We start from the raw sequence: 19,097 nt of genomic DNA on the forward strand, positions 1-19,097 counted from the left end.
TGGAACTACAAAAATTATTAGGGATATGAATGGTTTCCTTAAACCTTTTATAAATTTGTTCTTTCGTTTTTCGTGTAACGATATTTTTATTTTCTTATAAATACGGAGATTTGAAAATATCATATTTTTTCTATTCAATTTGTAAGCGCTCAGAGATCATATTCATATGACAGAGTGGAATCAGTAACGTGATAGCCTCCGTGCTCTTTCCTTACGATGATTCGTGTTTGTAAGAATATCATATGCAAATAAAGTATGTAATTAAAGTCGAAGGCTGAATAGAGAAATTCTCTTACCACTTAGCACTAAGAAGCAAATTCCGACAACCTACTATGAAATAGCACAATTTTAACTTTTAGCGCTTTTCTCCAAATCTTATTTATTTTATTAAAGTAAAAATTTTCTTTTATGATTTTATTTTTGCGAAAGATATTTATGATTATAGAAAAAAAAAATAACAAATTCAATGTAGTTGCAAAAACAGAGTCGAAAAATGATAGAGTATAAGTAGATCTTACATTTACTTAAAGCATAAAAGAGAGAACAAATTTTAGGGACCTCCTTTTAGATTTTATCTCGTTACAATAACGTCTCTGATATTCACAATATTATATCTATAGTTTTGTAATTTACGATATTACGTTTATTGTAATTAAAATTTTGGATGTGTGTTCTTTGATAGGCCTCAAAGAGATCCTCCTCCCATTCTCATTGATCCTTGGGCTTTCTCAGCCCAATGTGAAATTAATACTATTTGGGCTCATGATAGCTCATCAAGCCCATTTTGTTGTTGTGTGACTTGATTTTGGATTTTTAACCTCGCTTATTTTATTGGGAAAAACATCAAATTAATATAGGGTAACTTTCACATATAGAAAACAAAAAATTCATATTTGTATGTTATAGCAAACTTTGCATAATTGCGCTCCATAGCAAACATAAAACTGTATAATTTGTTATACATATACAATTGTATAATTCGCTGGCCTAAATTGTATAATTCGCTGGCCTATTTCGCTGCAATTGTATAATTTGTTTTGCATACAGTTGAATCGAATTAAAATGTATGTATATTGCATAATTATAAGTGTATATCAAGAAGATATATGTTTTTATCTCTTTATACAAAAACAGAAACACAATATATACACTTCTGTTGTATAAAGTTAGAGAAATTGTATTTCTGCAATTGTATAATTCGCAATTGTATAATTCGTTGACCTTTTTCTCTGCAATATTTGAATTAAAATGTTTGAAAATTGTATAATAAAGTGTATAACACGAAGAAATACATTTTTGCATGTGTATATACAATTTTCTCCCGCTTTATACAAAATAGAAACAGAATTATACACTTCTGTGTATAAAGCGAGAGAGGCGAGCGAGAATGGAGAGTGGCGAGCGAGATTTTTGGGAGAAAGACGCTGGCAAATTTTAGCTAATGTTTGCTATGGAGCACAATTAAATCAAACTCTAGCTATTCCATTTAATTTAGGTAATTAGTTTGCTATTATATACAATTTTCTCAATATATATAAAAAGTTAATATTTTAAAATAAAAACACAAGATATTGGTTCAGTTTAATTTAATATTTTTTTGAATTAATCCACAAATATCAAATATTAAAATTACAGTATAAATATCAAAATATTAGGTAAAAAAAAAATCATGTGATGTAACCTTAAAAGGAGTAAAATAATAGTAAGTTTATTATATGCAAATAATCATTTAATCCAAGCTTGTCAAACACAATATCCAGAATTAATAATATTTAAACTTCTGCTTATCCAAAAAATCGTGATCTCTGTGGTGAAATAATTAAAAAAAAATTATTCGTGATTAGAAATTTTACGAATGAAAAAAATACTATATTGAAAATAATAACTTTTAAATAGATCCTTTAATATACCATTCAAATTCAATCAATTTTTGATATAAATATCAAACGACACTGAATATATATTTTTAAAAATACTTGTAAGGTAGTGGAAGATCAAGATGGCTTATAAATAAGCCGCAATTTAATTTAATCAGAGGGATTAGTTTAGTTTCATATGAATCAACGTAATTATCATTTTCTTAAACCCTTTTTGGCTCTAATAAAAATGTGCAAAGAGAAAATCATTAATAACACAAAGAGAAAATTAGTTAGAATGAGTGCTAGAAAAAAAAATCATTAGATTAAGAAAACTTTGGAAGGAATTTAATTATAAGTATTCAAACATCTGAAAAAATAAATTTCTAAATAAAACCATCTCTAAAACAAAAATTTTAATAAAGAAATAACATAAAAAATTGACAAAATTCGATCAAATTTATTCACCAAAAAATAAAAGAATTTCCATTATAAAAGAAAAGAAATCATTATTTTCTCCGCAATTACTTACTTTAATATACACTGTGCAATTTTTAGAACGTATCGAAACAAATGTACCATAAAAGAGAATTGAACTATCTTTAGATATAACTCAACGTTAAAAATTAGTTCAATGAGACAATCGAACAACCTAAGTCAGATGTGATTCTTTTTTTATAACTCCACATGCCCAATACATTATTTGATATTAAATACAGAGAAAATGTACAAGTACCCCTCAATGTATGTCCGAGATCTCAGAGACATGCTTATACTATATTAAAGTCCTATTACCCCTGAACTTATTTTATAAGTAATTTTCTATCCTTTTCGACCTACGTAGCACTATCTTGAGTAAAAAACGTCAATCAGCGTTAGGCCCACAAGATAGTGTCTCGTAAGCCGAAAAAGGGTAGAAAATTATTAATTAAATAAGTTCAGGAGGGTAATAGGACATTAATATAGTATAAGTGTGTCTCTGAGATTTCGGACATTAGGTTGAGAGGATACTCATGTATTATCTCAAAAAATATATGTATGTTCATATACTATTTGATATTAATTAAAAATTTATATATTTAAATTTGTGTTGAATTATTTTTTTATTAACCTTTATATATGTTTGAGTCAAAAAAGTCCAAACATTAGAAGTAGCAATGTCAATTTTATGTCTTGATCCAAACATTAGAATGCTGAAGAGCTAAGATACGATAAGAACATATAAAGTTATCCAACATGATTTGATAAATTTAGTAAATAGTACAAAATAATAATAATAATAATAATAATAATAATAATAATAATAATAATAATAGAATAATAATGTGTGTAAAATGAAGAAGAAAAAAAAAACAAAGGTTCCACTAAGTTTGGAATGCAGAAGTTTTCTGCAAATTTAATTTGTTTGTTTTATTTTAATTTAATATAAAAAATTAATTTTAATTTATTTTATAATTTTAAATGTATTAGGTAAAAAATTAAATAATAATTTAAAATAAATTAAATAAACAAATTAAAACGGAGGACGTAATTAATAAACATTTTCCCAGAAAGTTGGGTTTAGTCGGCCATGAATGCCCTTTTTTGGACCCAACCACTCACCATTGTTTTAGAAATGCATTTTATCGTTGGAACGGATAAAATTCTTTTATTTAGATTAAAAATATTGAATTTGGACTTTTAGAGTGATAATGAAAATATTTAATTTTATCTTAATAAATTTTATAGTATGAATATAATTTAATTGAAATATCAAAAGAATATTGATTTAATTAAAAATAATCGATAAAATCTAATTTTGATCGTTGTGAAGTTTCATTAGATATATTTATCTTTAATTACTTGAGATGTTCATTACTTTTGATCCTTTTACTTACAAATAATGATTTTTTAGAATTATTAATTATTTAATTATTGACTTGTTACATTAAATGTGCATTCTTATTTCATATTTAAAAGCAATTCACTACTTGAAATTGTATATAACATTACTTTTTACATAAAAGAAATTAAAAAATACATTTACTAATTAACCAAAAATTAAATATATCGAGTCATATATCATAAGAGTCAAAATCATACTTAAAATTGTTATTCTCCCTTATGCTAATGAAAACTAAAGATATCAAAGAAATCATTGGCATAAATGTGTAGATTAACTTAGATATCATTAATGTTAATATAACCAAAGATTAATGTTAGAGATTTGCTTTGTACTAGCCACTTATCTTGTAATTACGATATTATGTTAACCTTTCTTATTTTAATTTAACATAATTTGTTTTCTTTACGAGTTTGAGTAAGCAACATTGAAAGAAGTAAATATGGGAGCATATAACTTTCCTAAAATATTGCGGAAAAACCTTTAGAACACTACAGGATATAAATCTAAATCAATCAATTTTTAATATATATATTGAACGCCAAATATGAAAATTTAAATAAACAAAGCTTTAAAGATCCCAATGTATATGGGACCATTTATAGAGTTGAATTAAATGTTCAAAGGGACACTTGCATTACAATATGACTAGTCTAAGAACTAAATTAGAGCAAAAAAGAGAGATTTGAAAAGCTATTTTGAGAACTAAAATATTTCACGTTGATAGTCTGTACGTAACGTTATAAAGAAATTTAATTGTACGTAACATCGAAGGAAGTAAGAATAATGGCATATACCTTTCGTAATAAAGAACCCAATTATATGTAAGTCCTTTATATAAAAAAGATCCTCTCATATGGGGCCATTTGTCTCATAAATCATTTTCATAGTTGAATTAAATTTTAAAAGGGAGTCGATAAAGACGTATCAAAAGGACACTTGCATTACAATACAATTAATATATAGTAGTTCTTTAGTGTATGAGCCAAATTGGAATAGACAACAAGACTTGTAAACCTATTTTGAGAACTAAAATGTTACACGTACGTGCCCCGTCGCCGACGACGATTATTAATAATTAATGATAATGAACGACGATTTTAATGATTGATGATGATAAATGAGAATTCATATGTAATGTAAACAAAATATTAACACTTCCAAATTAGTGAACAATGCTTTATAGAAATCAACAACAATGACAAGTGTGATTTTAAATTTTGAATATGAAAATGCTTATGCGATATAAAATCATATAGTAAATTAGATCTTAATATAAATACGAAACACAGAGCTGATAAAAAAATAAAATTTTACTAGGTTTTGTCTATGATACACAAAATTTGTTGGCTATTTGCTCGACACGTGTTTGTACCAATTATTGTCCTTTTAGCTGGTCCACATTTGTGTTATTGCATTTGCAGCCCAAGATGATGACTATTCTATATTTATTTATTATTTATTTATATTAGTTTGAATGAATAGAGACATTAGCTAAAAAATCGTCTGGTTCATTTACTAGTTATGTATAAAGTTACATGATGTATAGTTATGATGTTTGCCTGCTTAACCAGTGGTCGAGTCAGAAATTTCGTTAAAGATAAAAAATATAGCTAGTAGAGATCAAACTCTCAACATCTACGAGGTAAATGAATGTACCTATAACTATACTATCCGCCTTTGTTGTGTGAAGAGTGTTCTATTTATAATATATTCAGATATTAGATTATATTTTATCTATATATTCAATATAATTTTTCGATAAATGGTGTTCATCTAACCACCCTTACTAGGCTGTAGCTTCGTCCTGTACTTAACATAATTAGAATTATATTGAAAGTCAGATGACATAGCATTATGATATTATATATATATATATATATATATATATATATATATATATATATATATATATATATATATATATAATAGCAAACTAATAACCTAAAATAAATGGAGTAGCTAGGGTTTGATTTAATTATGCTCCATAACAAACGTTTGCAAAAAATTGTCAGGCGCCTCTCTCCCAAATATCCTCACCACTCTTCTTCAATCTCTCGCTCGCTTCCTCACTTTTTATACAAACACAAGTATATAAAAATTGTTTCTAATTGTATAAAGTAGAGAAAATTGTATAAATACAAATATTTTTGTTCCTCTCTTCCAAATCTCGCTCGCCACCCTCGCCTTTCTCACTTATACAAACAGAAGCGAAATGTATAAATTGTGTTTCTCTTTGTATAAAGCGTGAGAAAATTGTATATACACATGCAAGTACATATACTTTCGTCCTATACACTTATAATTATACAATAAAAATACTCCCCTGCCCAGTTTCTTTTGTCTTTCTCTCTTTCTCGTTTTAAACAATTTTCAAATTGTATCTAATTTATCTCTTTCTCGTTTTATACAATTCGATTCAATTGTATATTCTTTGTCAAGTCTCTAGCTTTTGTCTTTCTCTCTTTCTCATTTTATACAAATTGAAATTGTATATAATTGTTCTATACACTTGTAATAATACAATTCGTTTTATACACTTTATTTTTATACAGTTCTCTGCCCAAATATCTTTCTCTTTCTTGTTTTATACACTTCGTTTTATACAATTTGCTTCAACTGTATATGTATAGTGAATTATACAGTTTCTATGTTTGTTATGGAACGCAATTATGCAAACTTTGCTATAGCATACAAATATAAATTTTTTATTTGCTATATGTGAAAATTACCCTATTTTATATGTGTGTGTATATATATATATATATATATATAAAATTTGAGACAGCCCCACCTTACTCTTAAATCAAATTAGAACCCCTAACATTTCTTTTTTTTTTCTTAATAAAGATGACATCTTAAAATAAAGCAAAAAAATATTGTCATAGTTGACTTTAGCAATCTCCATCATCTATATTGTTTTGTTTTATTTTTTTTAATTATGATTTCGTCATTTGAAAAAAAGTCTTATTTTATCAAAAATATCTTTTATATTAGAACTTGAAATTGGGGAATGTAATTTGTCTTTCATTTTGGATTTTACATCTTTTGATCAAATTTTAGCAAATTTCAAACATCAATACTGAAAAATATCATACAAAAATTCTATTTGTTTTCAAAAATTATTGAAAGGAATTTTAGTGGGGAGAGGGATTTTAAAATTATCTGATGTAATATTTAGAGACATTCTACTTTTTTTTTTATTTCACCTATTTCATATCATTATGGATAACTTCATTAATAATTAAGGTAAATAATATATATATTTTTTTCCTAATGATTAAAATAGTTTTTTATTGCATCTTTTGTCAAGGTAGTGAAAGAGACATAGATAGGGAAATAAAACTAAAGAGTTTCCAACACGGCTTAAACTCTTTTTTTTTTTTTTTTATGAAATTCAGGTGACAAAATATCCTTATTTTGAGACTTTTTATAGAAAAAAATAATTCATAATTAAGGAATTAAAACATAGTTATTAAGATTGATAATAACATTTCTTTTGTAATCGGAGATTTCAGTTAAAGCTATTGAAATGAGAAAATTTAAACGGAAAAAAAAATACTATTTTTTAAATTACTTTTACATTATACCGTCTATTTGGTAAGACGAAAATGTTTTTTTATATAATAAATCAAACTTTGGTATTTATTGGTAGAAATTTTTTATAAGTAATGTATGTTTCATCAAATAGGAAAAAGAAAATAAGTTTCAATTTTTTTTTCATGTAATATTTTTTTCATATATATATTTTTAAAAGAATTTTTTTTATAAAATAAATAAATTATCAAGTGTTTCTTTTTCAGTCATTTTAGCTCGACATTTTAATCAATTATTTCCTTTTCTAATAATGGCCCACCAATAATATTGAAAAAGTTAAGTCCAAGTCATTTCTTAATATATCTTTTTATTATTTTTTTCCCAATTTTTTTTTTGAATAGACATTCCATACTTTGATTTGTCACTAAGATTTCATACCCAACGACATCTTGATAAAGATTTGATACTCAAAATTTTCAACGTCATTTTTCAATTCGGACTGATTTATTTACGTCATGTAAAATTTTATAAAAGAAAACATTTTTTTTTCAAAAAAAAAAGAAAAGAATTCAGATGAAATCAATTCACATGATAAAGACACGCTAATTGTAAGTTAAGTGACAAAACTAATAAACTATGACATGTCTACTAGTGTAAATTGATGTTTCAGAGATCAATGAAAGATATTTTAATATAAAGCGTTTTAATTTTTGTAAATAGGTTTAATTGAGCATCAGTCAAGTTAGTAATTTATCGATCAGAGGTAGATTTCTGCCCGATTCAATCTTTTTAAGCCATGGTATTCATATTATTTTTCTTAAAAGCATACTAAAGACATATTATTAATATTATTTAGTCAGACGACCTACATATTGAAATCTAATATTTTTTAAAAATATAAATATATTTAGGAGAAAATCTCCTTATAAACAAGACTGTTAAACAATTATATATAGATGTTATAACTATATTCCTAATTTAGTTATTCTCTTTTTTTTAAAAATCTCAATTTATATAAAAAGAAAATTCGAAGTACAAAAAAAAATTACTTAAAATCAGAAATATATTATTTATTATAACATGCTAAATTACATTCGTACCAACTAGATGCAAGAAACACTCTAGTAAATTTCTTACGCTCATATAAATAATTACTCTCTCCGTTTCACAAAGAATGACCTGATTTGATTTGACACGGAGTTTATGAATATAAAGAAGACTTTTGAATCTTGTGATCCTAAATTAAAGTTAGGTCAAATGTACAAAATTGTCATTTGATCTTGTAACCTTAAACATGTCACGTGTAAAGCTGAAATTAAAATGTTATAAAAAAAAAGAAAGACGTCATTCTTTTTTAAACAGACTAAAAAGAAAAGAAGGTCGTTCTTTTTTAAACGAAGAGAGTATAATTTAAAACTCATAAACTAAAAATCTCGAGCCCGTCTTTGTTTCCACCTAGACCTTAACACTTGGCAAGCCATGATTGAACTCCAAAGAACAATTCTCTATAAATAGCAAAACACTCCTTGTAGCCAAGTGTACAATTCTTCACAAATATTCTTTACTTACCACCCCCACCCCCTCTCCCCCCCACACCCCACACACACACACACAAAAAAAACTTTTAAAAAACCAAACAATCTCTTTAATTTCCAAAAAAATTTGACCATGGTGGTGTTGTCTAGGCAAGTAGTTAATGAACAATTATCCTCCATAATCAAGAATTACAAATCCCCTTTCCCTTGTAATAATTATATTCCACAAATTGATATTTCAAAACCAGAAAGCAAGAATCAACTTGTTAAAGCTTGTGAAGAATTTGGTTTCTTTAAAGTTGTAAATCATGGTGTCCCTATGGAATTTATTACAAAACTTGAATTAGAAGCCATAAAATTCTTTTCATCTCCAATGTCTCAAAAAAGAAAAAATAGGACCCCTTGACCCTTTTGGCTATGGGAATAAGAAAATTGGACCTAATGGTGATGTTGGTTGGGTTGAATACATTCTTTTGTCAACAAATTCTGACTTCAATTACCAAAAATTTGCATCTATTTTGGGTCTCAATCCAAAAGATATAAGGTAAATATATAACTTTACTTCTTTCTTTTTCTTCTCTGAGTCAGAATTTAAATTTTATGAGTTCTGCATTTTAGAATGACTTAATTAGACTAGGACCCGTCGAGGTGTAACATACTCTTTTGTTTATTTTTCATTTTCAAGTTTCGAATTCAAAACTTATAGTCAAAGGGAGGGAGGGATTCTAATCATTCCTCCGCGGTGGAGTTATAGTATATTGGAGGGGGGGGGGTTGATATTTAGTTTATGAGTTTCGAACCATGATTCTTTTTGCTTATTGAGTTTTGAAAAAAAATTATCTGTATATATTAAATGAATTTTTACGAATCCATAACCATAATGGGATCCACGTATGCGAGTAGAGCTCGTTAAGTGGTAAACTTATCTTTCATCTAGTTTTTTTTTTCCATTCTCATTCAAACTCGAAATTTCTAGGTAAATAGGGAAATATTTCAAGTATTACACCAGGGAGTGGAGTTATAAGATGATCAGTTGAACATCCTTTGCTAGGAAATAATATACAATATATATATTACATTTTTATACATATATATACGAAATTGTAAACACTTTTAATGAAATTTCTGGCTTTATTTCGGATTTTTTTTCTCATTTTTTGTTTTCTTTATCTTATTGTAGAGATGCTGTGAATGATTATGTACTAGCAATGAAGAAAATGGCTTGTGAGATTCTTGAAATGTTAGCTGAGGGATTAAAAATTCATCCAAAAAATGTATTTAGTAAGCTTTTAATGGATGAAAAAAGTGATTCACTTTTTAGGTTAAATCATTATCCTCCATGTCCTGATGAATTTCAAGAATATAATGGAAGAAATTTAATTGGATTTGGTGAACATACTGATCCACAAATTATTTCTTTATTAAGATCTAATAACACTTGTGGACTTCAAATTTCACTTGTTGATGGACATTGGATTTCTGTCCCACCTGATCAAAATTCATTCTTCATCAATGTTGGTGATTCATTGCAGGTATAATAATCCTCTAGTTTTGATACCTGACTAATTCAAATTCATATCGTATAATAATATACATAGATATGCATCTTAACTTTGTCTAAACTGATAATTAAACAATACTTTAACTTTGATAATGCATATTCTCATTTTAACATCTATGTGTCATATCAGCGTTGAGTGTCCACGACACACAAGGTAAAAACGAATTGAGATATCTATATGTGCATTATGAAAGTTGAAACGTTTAGAAGATGATTGAGACCAATGTATTATGTTTTCTTTTTTAAGAAATTGATAATAGTGAAAGCTTATACCTTTTTTTCAAAGTGTGATACATGTTTTGGAATACTAACTAGTTTAGATTCCACATTGCATTATGTTCATTAAAAGAACAACATTCACTGTTAGATTTTTTTTTTAATTCTCAAGATTCGAATATAAAATATCTGATAAAAATAAAAAAATCTTATCTATCTTATCACAAATTTTTATGGGGGGTATTATAGTTTTCATTTTCCTTTTATTTTTTCCTCATTGCATAGTTGTTAGGGGTGAAAATATTAGAAAGATGGACATGATTTATCCTAGGTTTAGTTGTCTTTTACATTAGATTTTGGGGTTTTTTCTTCTTCTTAACAATATAAAAAGAATACCATGTTAAAGAAGTAACACCTGCCGCTAAATATGTATTTTTGTCACTCTTCGTATATGTTCCTAAATCCTTTAGCGATATTGGTTCTAATGACGCTTAACTAATGTCGATAAAGACTTTAGCAATCTTTATTAATGTCAATGTTTAATGCCGCTAAAAGTCGTTTTTGTTGTAGTGTAACACTTTCATACCAAATATCAAAATTGTACACTAGACAATTTTACTATTATAGTGTATATATTAGTAATGGGGGGTAAATTTTTTTATTTTTTTTTGTAGGTGATGACAAATGGGAGGTTTAAGAGTGTAAAACATAGAGTTTTGGCCAATAGTGTAAAATCAAGACTCTCAATGATTTATTTTGGAGGACCACCATTGAGTGAAAAGATAGCACCATTGGCATCACTATTAATAAAAGGGGATGAAGACAGCTTGTACAAAGAATTTACATGGTTTGAGTACAAAAATTCAGCATATAAATCTAGATTGGCTGATAATAGGTTGGTCCTATTTGAGAAATTAAAGTAGTATAGCCTCATCATAATGATTTTTTCTTTTCTTTTTGTTCATAGCAACTATGGGTAGTCAAATAGTGATTTTTCCATAGATAGAATTTCTCTTTTTTATGTCACGAGTTCGAATAGTGAAAGCAATTCTCAATCTTTGTATTAAGGTAGACTGTGTATATCACGTCTCTTAAAGCATGGTCCTTTCTCGGATCTTGCTAACACGAAATATTTTAGTTTTATGTATCAAGTTGTCTTCTTTCATATATTCTTTGCAGTTACTTATCTTGTTAATAATACGACTTCAAAGTCACTATTAATAGGGAAAAGAACCTGAAAAATATTTCAATTGTGGCCGAAATTGTTGTTACGATATCAAACTTTATGAAGGATCTTTTACCCTCTCCACTTTTTAGGAGTGTATTTTAAAAATATATGTGTCCGCGTGGATACTTTACTATTTAAAATGATGCAATATTTATGATGTCCACGTGGGCACATATAGATCCTTAAAATACATTATTAAATAGTGCAGGGGTAAAAAATTATCGTCGTAACAACAATTTCGATCAAAGTTCATATATATTTCAAACTTTTTTCCTGTGTTAATACCAGCCATTTATTCTTGAAAGTGCCACTTGGTTTCTTTGAAGTTTCAAATTTCCTAAAAATGTATAATGTACATATCAAATCAATTAAATTAAAAATAGTTGATGCAATATATATATATATATATATATATATATATATATATATATATATATAATCTATATATAATGTGTATAATTTTGTATAATGTATAGCCATGTATATTTGTTGGTGAATCATCCATGTATACAAACTAATAAAAAGAAACAATATATTTGCTTAATTATTCATATAAAGATCTCGAAATACTTTATTCATTCGTTTTTATTTATTAAGTACATTAAAAATTAGCATATGAATCTAGATCAGCTAAAATACTTTTGTCAATCATCAAAAGGATGTGGTGCAGTAGATGAAGTTATTCCTCCCTTAATTAGAGTTTTCGAATTCGAGCTCTTGATATGAAGAAAAAAAATGGTTTGATAGGGAGCGGTACCCCTTGAATAAAACCCTATCCAACACAATTCAAGTTAATCAAATTTCAATAAAAATACCAGAAAAGCAAAAAAAAAAAAACAAATAATATTTGTGGAAGTAGTATAGCCTCATCATCATATATAATGATATTTGATTTTTTTTTCTTTTGTGAAGTCCCACACCCTCTCAAATATGGGCTTAAACATACTTCATTGGATTTCCCATAAATAGGAATATTTATTTCTTTTCATCATACTCTTTTGTGATCACATTTCTGGTTAATTAATAATATAAGTTCAAAGTCATCCTAATTAGTCATTACCAATATCATTTAGTCTTTGATAGTGTCATCAAAAAATTGTAAGATCTTATTAAGATAGAGTCAGAATTTTTAGTTTACAAATATTGAATCATACTATAAATATATAGAATTTGAAATAAATTAATAAAATATATTTTTTGGAATGAATAATTTTTTTAATGATATATCCAAGTTAAAAATATCACTTATTTAGAAACGGATGAGTACTAGTTCATTGGATTTCTCATAGATTGAAAAATGTAATTTTTTCTTCATAGTCATCATTACCAATTTCATTTATTCTTGAGAGTGTTAATTATGTTCTTGAAATCCCAATTTTTCAAAAATAAAATAAAAATTCATGATTTACACCAATCTACTCGCTCTGTTTATATTTATTTATCCATTTTTTATTTGACATACATGTTAAAAAAATAATTGACATAGTGAATTTATTTTTTATGTTATTTAATTGATAAATTTGAAAATTAATTTACTCATTAAAGAGTGACTACTTTTCTGAGAGCAGTAAAAATTATTATTTTTCTTAATTAGTAAAAAATGAGATATAAAAAGGAACGGAGAGAGATTTTACATACATTATTATCACTTAATTATTAGATTTAGGTCAAGCTAATGATGCTAGAGTGTCATACATTGAAGCAATATGGAGTTGTAAGTGCCTAGTTAAATCAGGTCAAATATATTTTTGATATGATATGATATTATTTTCCAAATCAAATTCACATGATTTTTCGAAGAAAAAAAAAACACCGTGTCATTAAGAGTACTTTTTGTATCAGACAAGTAAAATGTAAACTCCTCATAATTAAAATTTCTGACTCAATTTTGGTTCTTAAAGTACTCTTGAGGTATCAACAAATACGAAAAACATTATACAACATAATTCCCCTTTTTATTTTTCACAAAATTTCACAAATAGGAAATTTTGGATATTATAGAGAATAATCAAATATAACACAAAATATCTCCAGTTATTCCTCTTAGTCAATCCTATGATCAGTCATCATACCTCGAGAAGTAGAAAGATCTATAATCCTCATTGCACTTAGAATTCGCAAAACTCATAGATTATTATAATAATTACATAAACTATGCCATCCAATACATTATGAAACAATTGGTAACAATGATCCAAACAAAGTGTAAAGGTGATTCATTGTTCATATAAGTATATTAATATTGTATATTGATGTATAAGGGTGTATAAGTATTATTGCAAAAAGTATTAGTTGTGTTGGCTAATTGATTGATAAGACTTAAAGAGAAATGAATGGCAACCAAAGAACAATCCAATAAAGAAAGAGCCACAATATCTAGCTTGTATGAGGCAATAACCTATATTTAAGAGCTGGCTAATTTGTCCTGTGTTGCTACCTTAAACATAACATATGTTGGAGATATATAGTAGGTAGAAAGTTTTGATATTTAACAACCTACCACTTCTTAATTTTAAGCCAAAATTGCTTCTCAATTCTTAGTTGGCTCACGAGGGAAAGATTGTTCAAGTTAATAACAAATCATAACTTCATTCGCCTCTAGTTAATGAAGGACTCTAGCTCACTCTAACATTTCCATTCACGATACACAATATGGAGTGTGAACAACATACGATACAAGTGGGACTCTGAACCACTATAAAACCTCATTTCACGCTCAACGCTGAATGGTGTGGACAATATAACATGTGGACGCGATCAGAAATGGAATTGACTCTGATATCATGTAAGGATATTGATACTTGAATCTAACTCAACCTCAAAAGTTAAATACTAAGAAAAAATTACTCAAATTCATACGACCAGACTATAATTAACAATTAAAATTTTCAATTTATGTGAAGTTCTAATCCACTATAATAATATCAAATTAGTCTCCAGCTATATATTTTTGTCATGATGATGTATCAAATTGCAAAAGGTTGACAAACTTGCTAACATGTGATATTACACATGTTTATCTCTCTAAGTAGAAAGATTATGGGATACATGATTTTTCATTATTTATGTTCAATATAATTCCAAGACTTATTGATTAGAAACCTTAACTTCCTTCTCTTCTTAATCATGATTCCGATCTGAACCGCCTAGCCCTTTGTGACCTACAGGATATTGACATTGATCAACATTGTGAAACTTTGAAATTGTCTTTTGGCACTTATGGCACATGATTATTTTATGATGAATTAGGTTATTTATTTATTAGAATAAGGTGAATATACCATCAATAAATACCAAGTTAGAAGATTGATTAGAAGAATGAATGGTAACCAAAGAACAATTCAAGAAAGAAAGAGACAATATCTAGCAACAACCTATATTTATGTGCTGGCTAAATTTGTCCTAACGAGGAAAGATTATCCAAGTCTATATAATTACATGCTATAAATCGCATTTGTCAAATGCAATTTATATACTATAATAGATCAAACTTATTGTAACAACAATTAGTTGCAAAACCTACTTATTACCACCAAAGTATTATTACCTTTTGTGATTGCATTAGTATTCTCTCTTTACCATTCTTGATCCGTCTGGTATTGTTTGTCATAGTTTCTATTTTTAGAGTCAAATTATAAAAACTTTGACTAACGTTTTAAGATGCATTTTTTCATCATATTAATATGCAAAAAGTTGTAATTTATAGTATTCTTTTATATAGTTTTAGAATATCTAATTTTTTTGTTTAAAATATCGAAATTAATGTGATCTAATTTACATTTGGAAATTAGTCAAATTATCTTTCGATAAGCACAATATGACACACATTTCTGAACGGAGGAAGTATTAGTAGTAAGAGTTACTATAATTGTTTATTCTCCTCACTATTTCTTAAATTGTACATATGCCAACAAAAATAATAACCGACAAATGTATACATAATATAATAACAATGTATATATATATTATAACTATAAAACTAGAAAATGTAATTATTTTTTTACAAGTCGATCAAATATGTAACTTGCTTCGTAATAAATTTCTTCGTGAAAATTTTGTCTCTATCACTGTATATATAATTATTCGTCAATTACGTACCACTTCATTTGTGTAAAGGCCAACAAGTTCATCTAGAGGGGACAAATCCTTCAACAACTTATTGTCATCACCATGATCATATCTCCGGCGGTATGCCGCCGGCGTAGCCTTTACCGGCGCCGGAGAAGTTGAATTCTTGCCGGTAAATTTTTGAACAACAGATTTGAAGCTACTAACATCTGTTTGTATATATTCTGTATTTATTATAACTATCTTCACACCTTCTTTGGACATTTTTGGATAATTAAATTGTAATATAAAAAATTAAAATTAAAATTGATTTTTTTGGGTATATATATAATAAGAGAAAGAGATAATGGTATTTTCTTGATGTGGGATTTAATTTATTTTGGTGAGTTTTTAAAGAAATAATTTCATAAATGAAAGTACTTTCTTGGAAAGTTCCAAGGGGAGGTGTTGGTCATGTTTGTTTGATCATGACTATATATATATAGGTGACATTTTAGGTAAAGAACAAGTCATATATATACATCTAGAAAATCACTTAAATTTGTCGATAAATTTTATTTAGACATTCAGTTTATAACTTAACACTTGAAATAATAGTCAACTCGAACCCTCGATAATGATGTTCAGCCAGTTGATCAAGTCTTACTTGTCAATGTGCAAGTTCCAAGTAAGGTTATTGTGTATAGCTTAAAATAATAACGTAATATATTTCTCATGAATCAATTTAAACTATATATAATACGATGATCAACGTCAACATGTAAATGAGATAAATTGAATCGCTAAATCATTAAGTGAATGAATTAATACGTAATCTTCATCAAATTATATTTTTATGAACTAATTTTATACGGACGACGTACACAGGGGTCTCTTGTTTTTGTGGGGCAAAATGATTTTGTCAATTCATGAAAAAGTCTTTTAAGACATTATTTTCTTGGAAGAGTTGACTAGTGTGGCAGCAGTCTAGAAGGATTTATTTTTCATGCACACACATCATATTGATAAATTTTAAATGGTATTTGATTAAATGATTTTAAATTTTTATTCTAAAATAAAATATAATATATGTTTATGTGGTAGTAAATTATCTTTTGTTCCCTCATAAATTCAATGTAAAGAGTCTTAATTGGGATGTTCGTAATTAAAATATTTTTCTTAATCAATCGTTAATAATTTTTATTCAGAGTAATTACAAAATTTACACAAATTTTATCGTTATCCAAAGCAATAAAGCTATAAATAAATAATATAAAAGGACATATTTTTGTAAAACATTTTTTAAAAAAATACCTGTGAATATTTGACGAAAAGATACTTGCTTCAACCAGGGGTAGAACCAACATACATTCAAGGGGTTCATCTGATATCTCTTCGCTGGAAAATATTACTATTTATATATAATTAAATTATTATTTTTAATGTATATAGAGTACATGTCAATCCCCTACGATTAGTTCATATGTTTACTTATTCAAATTTTAAACTTCCTAATTAAAAATTCTAACTCCACGACTCGATCAATAGCTTCAACCTCAAACTCTATTATATAATTATCACATATTATTTTCTGAACCCCATTCTACATATTATTTCTATTAAGAGTTACTATTTTTTTTAATAATTTTTTTTATCATCCCTTTTTTTCTTTTTTTACATCCTCACTATTTTGATTGCATAAGTTTTTTATGTTTATTTTTATATTTTTTATGAAATTATTAATAGAGATTCAAGTTCATTTTGGTATAATCTGTATTGATATAATAGTATATATTAATAGAGATTCAAGTTCATTTTGGTATAATCTATATTGATATAATAGTATCATTTTGGGGAAATTTTGTGAAATATCAAACGTCTAGAGTATATTATGTGAAATACCTATTGTTTCGATTATTAATTTGTGGTTATATTTTTGCAAAATTTTGTTATTTGATTTTTTAATTGTATAAATTAAAAATTTGTATAATTTAGTTCTTGATTGCATTTAAGAATTTGTATATGCTTACCCTAACTATTTGTATATTATTTATGAAAAAACATATATAATAAATTATCATGTTTTGTATATTGGCAAGGGAAATATACAAATAGATTTCTGAAAAAATCTTATATGTAAAAATGGGAAATTCGTATAAACTTACTTGTTTGTATATTCGCAAGTGAAATATACAAATGGGCAAGCGAAATATATCACCAACAGCCTCCATAGCAATAGAAACTATAACTATGAAGTGCAATTACCGAAACTATAGATATATAGCCTTATAGTTTGTGATTTGTCCTCTTCAGGACACAATAACCTGACAACATCTCGTATAACTCAAACAACTTAGACTAGTTAAAAAGTTCGAAGCTTAATCAAAAGAGAATAACTTTCTTCAAACCTATAATTACTCTATTTTGTATAGTAAATAAATTGAAAACTTAAAATTTTTTTTCAATGTTTTAATTATCTATTTCACTATATAAATAAATATCAAAATATAAATACTATATAGTACTAATTATCTACTTCTCTTCAATTTTCACTATTCAAAGGAATGAGGTAAACATCCTTTATATACGTAATTAATATTTTCTTTATTATGTCAGCGGTAATTAATAATACAATTTTTAAATTAATTGAAATTTCAATTCATATATATCTTAGAAATAATAATTAAATAAAAATTTATTATATAAACTTTAAAAGTCATAATAAAATTATCATACATTAAATAATGTTCAAACCTATTGTTGAAATTTTGAAGGTTTGAATATTCTCAATCAATTAAGAGGATAAATTGTTGTACTTCAATTACGTACTTAACTAAGGCTGAATTAAATTTGTGGGCTTATATTATATAAGTCATGAAATTTTAATTTTAATTTGATGTACGTTGGCGCATTTTAAAGTATTAAAAATATACCTACATAAAAAAAATAATATATTATTTAACTATTAAATCTTTTAAATCAGATGATCAAATACTTCAACACTTAAAAAGTTGTAGGTTTAAATATCGATAACATAACCCCCAAAAAACAAACATAAAATTTAAAATTGAACCTTACTTGACTTGAAAAGTAAAAGTTATTTTACATGTCTAATCTATCAAAAAAATCTGGAATCCAAACATAAAAAATCATGTTGAAATCTTATATAAAAATTAAATATTTATAAATATATTAACGATTTAAACTTTTAGACAAACGCGTTCTCTTGAAAACG

The 19,097-nt window shown here is 26.4% G+C and overlaps 1 long non-coding RNA gene across 1 annotated transcript; it reads left to right on the top strand.

The window, feature by feature from the left end:
- Positions 1–8,844: 8,844 nt before the first annotated feature.
- On the top strand, positions 8,845–11,738 carry FIS1 (gibberellin 2-beta-dioxygenase). Its single transcript, NR_171892.1, has 3 exons — positions 8,845–9,354; positions 9,991–10,342; positions 11,262–11,738. It is a non-coding gene; the product is annotated as a gibberellin 2-beta-dioxygenase (long non-coding RNA).
- The last annotated feature ends 7,359 nt before the right edge of the window (positions 11,739–19,097 follow it).

Source organism: Solanum lycopersicum, chromosome 10, assembly GCF_036512215.1.
Source record: "Solanum lycopersicum chromosome 10, SLM_r2.1".
Taxonomy (NCBI): Eukaryota; Viridiplantae; Streptophyta; class Magnoliopsida; order Solanales; family Solanaceae; genus Solanum; species Solanum lycopersicum.